Source organism: Helianthus annuus, chromosome 13, assembly GCF_002127325.2.
Source record: "Helianthus annuus cultivar XRQ/B chromosome 13, HanXRQr2.0-SUNRISE, whole genome shotgun sequence".
NCBI lineage: Eukaryota > Viridiplantae > Streptophyta > Magnoliopsida > Asterales > Asteraceae > Helianthus > Helianthus annuus.
The window spans coordinates 128,216,116-128,225,344 of NC_035445.2; the positions used below are offsets into that span (position 1 = coordinate 128,216,116).

The 9,229-nt window shown below is 37.1% G+C and overlaps 1 long non-coding RNA gene across 1 annotated transcript; it reads right to left on the reverse strand.

Annotated features, from left to right (window-relative positions):
* Positions 1-3,886: 3,886 nt before the first annotated feature.
* On the reverse strand, positions 3,887-5,012 carry LOC110902972. The gene is made up of 3 exons (XR_002571561.2): positions 4,882-5,012; positions 4,060-4,177; positions 3,887-3,986 (listed from the first exon to the last, which is right to left on the reverse strand). It is a non-coding gene; the product is annotated as an uncharacterized LOC110902972 (long non-coding RNA).
* Between the last annotated feature and the right edge of the window lie 4,217 nt (positions 5,013-9,229).

Sequence of the window (9,229 nt, forward strand, 5' to 3'; positions counted from 1 at the left end):
AAACATGATGCACAAAAGCACAGTAGCATTTGAACGGATAACCTAGTGAACATGCTGATATAGCCAGCATCAGGCAAGCACTGCCTCTAAAGGCCTGAATGAGCCAGAAATATTTTACTACACCCATAGTGTGTGTAGGGATACAAGGGTTGTATAACTGCGTCTTTAGGAATAAGATACAGAGATTGGATGTGCCTAAAACGTACTCTAAGCACGAAACACAGCACTTTTATCAACATACTAGCTTCTAGCTAATTAATAAAGTGCCAAAACATGAGGAAATATTCCCGACACTTTGCAGAATAAATTGTGTCGCTAAAAATATTATTTACGACGCTTAAAGGATTACTTAAGCACTTTAACGGATTACTATCCAACCGAACAACCGGACTATACCCGGAACATAAAAATATTGCCAGAAATATTATTAGCCTTTTTCTGAGCCAGTTAGGGTCCCTGATTACCCTAACACCCGCTTTATAACGCGTCACGCAACTAACGGGGTTAATCTCTAAAAGTAACCAACTTAATGTAACTGAGCACTAACTGAACAATCGAGATCCAACCGGATACCCCCCCCCTTTGGGCCGGTTCCATCCTCATGGAACTAGGAGTACACTTTTTGATTATTTTATTGTTGATTGTGGATATCTAGAGAGCATAAAAATCCGTTGGAGGATGAACCAAGTTTTGTCTATAAAATTCACACATAACCCACAAGACTTGTCATCCACATATCACCAACATTTTCTACTCTCTCCCTCTTGCTCTCTTCTCTGCCGTAACCCACCCCCACCACACCTCCATTGCCCGTTTTTGATCTTGCCATTCCAAGCTTATACAAGTGTCGAGGATCACGTATAAGGAAGCTTGAAGCAAGCGGAAGTTGAAGGACCTCGTTCATTTGCTTTTATCCACGCCATTTCCGACTAGATTCTTCCCTAGCCCCGAGCTAGAGGTATAATGTTTAAAACTCGCTCTTGATCGTATCTAAAGTGGTTAATATGATTTTAACGGTTAAAAGTTGGAATCATGCGTTTTGAATCTTTAAAGGCTACTAAAACTCGAATATTGTTGGTTAAAAGTTTATAACGCGTGTAAAAGTCGTAGTATTCGAATATGTTGGTTATTGAGGCCCGATCTACGATGTGGTGGCTCTTATCATCGTTTAACCCGAATTTGTTAAGATCACGAATCTTGACATACGCTTGTTTCTATCGGTACAAGGGTTAAAAGGTGAAACTCCACCACACGAGAAACATGAACTTGGGTAAAAGTATTTTGACTTGTAAAATAGTAGTTAAAACGAGCCGATCTACGTATGTGCAAGTGGTATATTCGTAGAACCAAGTGTCGAGAAAATCATGTTTTATAAAAGTTGGATGACATGTTAATAAATATGATTTTTACAAACTGCAAGTGTATAAACACTTGTGAAACGAAAAGATCCGACAAAATAACAATTTTTACAAAAATTGTTGGGAAGTTGTAAAGAATGATTTGTTCCAAAAACGGGGTTTTTAAAAGACTAAACTATTTTATACATAGATCCACTAAAAATAAGGTGATCTACACTATGACTTTCGGAAAAATTACAAGTTCATGTAATAATGCGATTTTACATACTAGTCTACAAGTTTAATGTATTGAAACTGGTTTGAAGTATCGGAACTTGATTGGTTGATTAAAGAAATTGTTGGAATGATTTTGTAAAAGAAAATGATACGCTTGAAAGCGTGGCCACCTCCAGTTACAGGGGAAACTCTGGCGAAATTTTTCTAAAAATCTAACACTTAGGATTATTTACAAGTGTTAAACTATTTTGAAATGTTTTCAAAATATATTTCGCCATGACTTTATTTATTAAACAATCGGAGGTGGGATTTTCACAAAAACTAAACGTGGTAAATATTTATTCGATAAATATATTTTTCACCACACTGTTTATGATTATTTTGTGAAAATATATAAATATTATTTTTAGAGTAAAAATAATATTTACAAACTTTGTCGAACCCAAAATAATACCAACGCCTACATGACAAACATATAAGTTACAACGGTAATTACTATTACTGCTAAATCGCCAAAACGTAACTTACGCTTTATCCGGAAATATTCATAGATGCGGATATTGTCAACGTATTATTTTGGAAAGTATTATACGAAGAGAAAATATATTATTTTTGAGAAAAATAATTATATTTTGGAATGAGAAGTAAAATATATTAAGTGAGACTTAATATTATAAACGCACATGTATTAATTCCCCCATCCTTGGGAAGGAGATTTACTACCAAATATGTACAAGGAACAGTTGTCTAACTGTTTCCCGAAAATTAAACTATGAAGCTAAAGCATGGCCATCCGTCTAATAGAATTAGCACATGTAGGTCGTTGCACAGCTTTCGGACATTTTGAGTGCTTGATTTAGCTACGCACTGACTGTGAGTTCATGTCCCCCTTTTCTCTTAACTGTTTTCAGTTTTCTAAACTGCGGGGGTGAAATACATGTTACAATGATTATGAATATGTTTATACATGGTATGGTTAGCGTAAGGAGGTTTGTTACTTAGATCATGTGAGTGGGTAGGCGGAAACTTGAGGCCATTAATCCTCATAGTAGGACCGAGGGACAGGAGCGGTAGATCTATCTGGGTGTAGCGAGCCCAGCCCCAGGTCCAGCTGAACGGACCTCGGGGTGACTTAGTGCCCGACGCATAAATCCGCTAGGTTTGAGTCATCCCTACTTGCACTTCACACATATCAATGGCCTTGCAAACCATTTGTGATCTCTTTTTCCTTATTTGCTACATACCAGGTTTTTGATAAAGATAAAGGTTTATTTACTCACTATCGCATGAACTCGCTCAACATTATTGTTGATTTTTCAACTTACATGTATTTCAGGAAATTAACGATCTGGCGCGGTATGGCTTGTTTTCCGCTGCATTAGGCCCGAGGTCATCCAGGGTTCGAGGCTTGTGACTGTTTCCTGGACAAGTCACAGTCCCTGAACCATGTTTACTTTAAGTTTGCATTTGTAATGTTTAGACAAGTTATGGTTGTTGGGTGATAACCCGTTAAGACAATGTTTAATATTTTTATCAATGGATGATCTTGCATATTTTTTTATTCATATAGCTTGTTATGATTAAGCTATGGTATTAAGAAGTCACACCAAATTAACCACGCTTCCGCAAAGCCAGGGTGTGACAAAGAACATGACCCACATCAAGAGATGTAAAATATTTTGCATATATCTTTAGGGGTGTGAATTTTTGACACGATCCGAAAACATGATACGAACCTAACACGAAATTCGTGGGTTTAGGTTTAGTCTAAACGGGTTCAGGCCAGTTTCAGATTGAACCCACGAACCCGTTTAGCTAAACGGGTCAGGTTCGGGTCAACCCGGTCGGGTTGGCAGGTTGACCCGTTTAACCCATTTCTATTATATTATATTTTTAAAAATATGTTTTATGTCATAAATTAAATTGGGTGTATATTTTATGCTATAAATATAACTTAAAAATGGAAGTTGACATAAATTTATATGATTTTAATGTAATTTGATTATATAAATTTCTGTTTTTTTATTGTAGTGTTAATTTTAATATATTAATTTGCTGAAAAAAATTAAAAAAAATTCGGGTTGAACGGGTCGGGTTCGGTCTGTATGCGAATATTCGGGTCAGGTTCGGGTTCATATGTACGGCATGATTTTCGGGTTCGCATCAGTCTAAAATTTTCGGGTCCGGGTCGGGTTGACCCGCAAACCCGTGAACATGACCCGTTTAGCACCCCTATATACCTTCATGAAGAGATTCAAACCGCAAACCCGTGAACATGACCCGTTTAGCACCCCTATATACCTTTATGAAGAGATTCAAACCGAATATGCCTAGGCCTAGTTACAAGAGGACCCGCATCAGTACCCGTATCCCATTCTGCAATAGCCTTTTAGAAGCTTGTTTCTAGTATAGCTGCCATTTAAAAAAATGCCAATAATATAACACTTGAGTTGCATAAACTTTTAGTGCAAGATCAGTTACTTACTAGTTCCTTCGGCTGATCATTAGCCTCTTTAGGGACGAGATACATCATTATTACCATTTTCAGTTTCCTCTGTTTCTACCTCCATTCACCCAATGCTGCCAGGCATAGTTTCTTCCTTCTATGATTCAAAAGTATATGACAAAATAATCAACATACCGCAAACATACCAATAAGAGAAAGTAAGTATCTCATAGCGGAGTTTTGATTTGATTTTATGAGGTATTAAGATTTGATTTTAAAGTAGTAAACCACCCTTTCTGGTTTCAGAGGACAGTAATCTAAGAGAATTACAAAATAACTTCCAAGCAAACACAATAATGAACAAAAAAACCAATAACTGAAACTGAAAGAAGACATAATGCATAGTAAACCTCGATCATTATCACAATTTCAAATGATTCTCAGAAACAATCACACAACCAATTATAACTCATGTCAAACATATTCACGTATAACTTGAAATTTTCACCTAATCAACTAACTAGAACTAAAATTAACAACAAACGAGCATTATGAATCACTACAAATCTGAAACTAACTACAAATTTTCACCTAATTAGCTAACTAGAACTAAAATTAACAAAAACCGATCATAACAAATCACTACAAATCAACAAACAAACACATGAACTTCGGGACCAATGTCATAATTTTCACAAATCTGTGGAGTTTTATCAATAAAGTTTAAATCTTGAAGCATTTTCAGTTTACTATATCCACAAAAAAAACATGAACTTGCAGATTACTGCTTACAGGGTCTGAATAAACAACCACAAAACGCTTTTTGAATAAATGCGAAGAAAATAGGGTTCTTGCACTTACCTTAATCACGTTAGTCCTTAATTGGGTTTCAGCGCTCCGATTAAGGTCTAGAATCGGATGGCTTCCGATTTATGTTCTTCTTCCTTTGGTTCGCGTTCAATCAGAGGAGAGATTAGATGGATTCAATGGAGATGTTGTGTGTCCGGTTTCTTTCTCTCTTTATCGTAATGCCAAAACAAGCTGATTAAACAAAAAGAGAAGAGGGGGTATCAGTACGAGATCTGGGGATGAATTTTGGGAGGGGAATCATTTAGGGTTAAAAGGAAAATAGGGGGAAAAGTAAAAATGAACATGTTTAGTAGGGAGATACAAGAGAAAGGAGAGGGAAATTAGAATTTTTTTTAGGAAATGGTGGGAAATGAAAATTAAAGTAATACTTTTCGTATATTACATAAAATAATAATAAAAAATTATATTTATGTTACGTTTGAAAGATTTGTGTTGTGTATGAAAATCATGTCATAAATATGAATCCGAACACGACCCGACTGGATTTTAAGTTATACAATCTTATGTTAATTTCTCTTTTAAGTTATAATTATAGCATAAAATACACACCCAAATTATTTTATAACATAAAATATATTGTAAAAATATATAATATAATATAAATGAGTTAAACAAGTCAACCCGATAACCCGACCGGTTTAACCTGAACCCAACCTCTTGAGTTGAATGGGTCCACGGGTTCAACCTGAAACTGACCCAAACCCGTTTAGACTAAATTCAAACCCGTAAATTTCGTGTTAGGTTCGTGTTATTTTTCGGGTCGTGTTAGAATTCACACTCTACTCACTATAGCATTCTAACAACTAATTCACCTTCGTTGGCCCTGATTAATCGTCATTTAGGTCAACAACCCTAACTGACATTCACTGGGCCTAATTGACCATCACTGAGCTTAACAACCCTAACTGGCCTTCATTAGGCCTAATTGACCTTTATTAAGCCCAACTAACTATCATTGAAGCTAGCTGACAATCATCAGACCTAGTTGACTTTCATTGGGCCTAATTGACCGTCATTGAGCTCAAAAACCGTAATTAACCATCATTTGGCCTAAATGACCATCATTAGGTCTATTTGATCACCACTGGGCTTAACTGGCCATCACTGAGCCTCAACAACTCTAACTGACCTTCATTGAACCTAGTTTACCATCGTTGGGTCTAATTGACCGTCATTGGGCGTAAACGACCATCATTGAGCTTAACAACCCTAACTAGCCTTCATTAGGCCTAATTGACCTTTATTAAGCTCAACTAGCTATCATTGAAGCTAACTGACAATCATTAGACCTTGTTGACTTCCATTGGGCCTAATGGGCCATCATTGAGCTCAAAAACCGTAATTAACCATCATTTGGCCTAAATGAGCATCGTTGGGTCTATTTGATCACCACTGGGCTTAATTGGCCATCATTGAGTCTCAACAACTCTAACTGACCTTCATTGAACCTAGTTTACCATCGTTGGGTCTAATTGACTGTCATTGTTGTCACACCCCCAAAATCCACACACGGAGTATCACCGTATGGAGGCATGACTGACCAAGATCCAGCCACCAATCATATTGAACAATATAAATTAAGTAAATAAAAGTCCAATCCAATCAATATAATTGGTGTCAAAACCATTCAACCAAGTTAAAGTTATCAGCGGAAGCATAAAGTTTAAAACCCAAAACATAAGTTAAAAGTTCATAAGTTTAACATGGAACTCAACAGTCCATGTCCCACAACGACCTCTCCTCCTCGTGCAAGCTCCATCTATGCACCTAACGACCTGCAAGGCATGTAACAACGAGTCAACAACAAAGTTGAGCGAGTTCATAGTTGGTGTTCATTATTAAGTTGTTTCAAAACCAGGAGTTCATTTGTAAGTTGTAAGTTAATCTGTTCACCCTGTTTCCCAAACATATCCATAGTTGGTGGGGGCTTCCCCATGTTAACCACTAGACCCGTTTACCATATCGACCACTGACTAAAGTAAGTTGGTGCCCTGACGTCAATGTCTATGACTAGTGCCCAGATCCATTAGTTCACGCCCGTCCTCTGAGGCACGGTGTGAGGCTTGTCAAACCTAAATAGCGCTATCTAACTAATGACCCGCTCACCATTGGCCCGGCGATTAAGTCGATATAAAAAGGAGGGACTTCATGATAGAGAGTTTTGGTCTAGTATCCGTGTTGTCACCCTTCAATAAAGAGGGTGTGTACGCAATCCCCAAACCAGGAGACTACGCAGGTTCCGATTAAGTTCTTAGTACGTGTTGTCACCCTTCAATAAAGAGGGTGTGTACGTGTCCCAAACCAGGAGATCACGCAGTTTCAGTTTAAATCCTTTACCATTCCCAAACCTTGGGAATCCCATGCCTTGTGGAAAGTGTGAACTCACCTTTGGTTGCTCGGTTGAACTCTTAAAATAGCTAACACTCAGGGTTGGTCAGTCACGTCCTAGTATGATTACCATACAAGTCAGGTTCATATTCAAGTAACACACATAGTTCTACACGTATTCTAACATGTTGCACGTAAAATATTATAATACAGTAAAATATTATAATGTATATATGTACACATGCATGCAAAGTGTCGCTATTCAAATTATAGCGACCACAATTCATCACAAATCACATAATAAATCTTGTCACAAAATTTCAGCTTTTAAGTGCATTTCAGACAATTTGCGGTGCGTTAATCGGGACCGTTCGGGAACCGGATAGTTCCTGAAGAATTACAGAACGTTCCAATCGAACCAAAGACCATTGCATTAAAATTTGGTGACCAAATTCCTTATGGATTTTTCGATAAAAATCATGCGCCAAACCATGATCAGGTTTGACATAATCTGGCCAGGTTTGCCGAAAAACTTATTTAAAAATATACGTTTATCTGATTAACAAAATTCCAGTTGGAGGTTTGCACCGATACTTAAGAGCATCTACAGTAAAATTTTCAAGTCTAAACAGTAAACACATACCAAGTTATGACACGAAACATGAGCTGCGTTTTCTGCAGAAAATGACAGCTTAGAGCAGTTTTGCGATTTAATTCGTTAAAAATAGTTAGACCTGTCCGAACAATATGAAATCGCTGCGGTTTGAAAGCTACTTCCGAATACTTGATTTTAGGCCCAGAAAACATAGAGTTTCGATAAGTTTAAGTCCCGAAAAAGACTCCGGAAGTTGGCGTATTTTCTGCAGAAAATCGCTGAATGAAGCATTACTTGTTTTAAATTGTTTTTCATGTATCCTACGACGGTTCTAAGTGTCGTTATCATGAAATCAGTACTGAATATCATATCGACATTCACACATTCGACTTTATCGCTAGAGATAATCCATACATAGCCCTTCATGTCTACACTAACACACAGATTCATCTTCTTCGATTTAAATGGACTTCAATTATTATCATGGCAACTAACATCATTAACATATTTAGCCATCCCTAACCGTGCCAATCCTTCACCAGTTTCATGACACCCATGACACCAAATAAAACACCATTAACATCACTTTCATATTAACATTCCTACATGCATAACCAGGTTGTACATTACGCATAATCCGTTGTACTCTTGCAAGAACTCAACAATTAGAAACATTAGATGTTAGTATATACCACACCAATATTCGCTCAACAGGTAACAGTCATAATTTTTCAAGCATAATCACCATCATGAGGTCAAGCATACAAGCACTCCAACTCGTCTACAGTTTATTATTATATACGTATCGGTTCCTTAATGCACCTATATAATCACTATATATTTTGTATTGGGTGTGAACTGTATCCTCATGCAAACTTCATACCACAATCACACAAGGCAAACGACAACTTATTAGCCCAATACGGCACTCATATTGGCATGCAACCTAATTTGTTCATTAGTACTACATCCTAGTCGATTCAAACAACCAATCATTTACATCGAACACAATATATATCAAAATAATTATCCACACATTTGTTCATAAATAATCATCACGACACAACCATAATGTATTCACACACAGCACTTTGTTAACAAATTTCATATACTGATACAACTAAGTATGCAACTAGATCCAAACAAAACATTGATGGTATACTAACCAAGGAGTTTAGAGGGCTTCTGTTATCTTGGATGAGAAGAACAGGAGACTTCGATTTGGGGGGGGGGGGGGGGGGGGGTATCTACTGCCGCACGTAATCTTGGGGAAAGTAGGGTTTAATTTATGAATATGAGATAAATGAATATTAATGTTACGTGCACATTAATATTACATAATTGGCGGTCATTCCTATTTGACCGATAATGGGCTCAAGCCCAACTAGTAGCGCTGAAACATGTAGAGATTAAGGG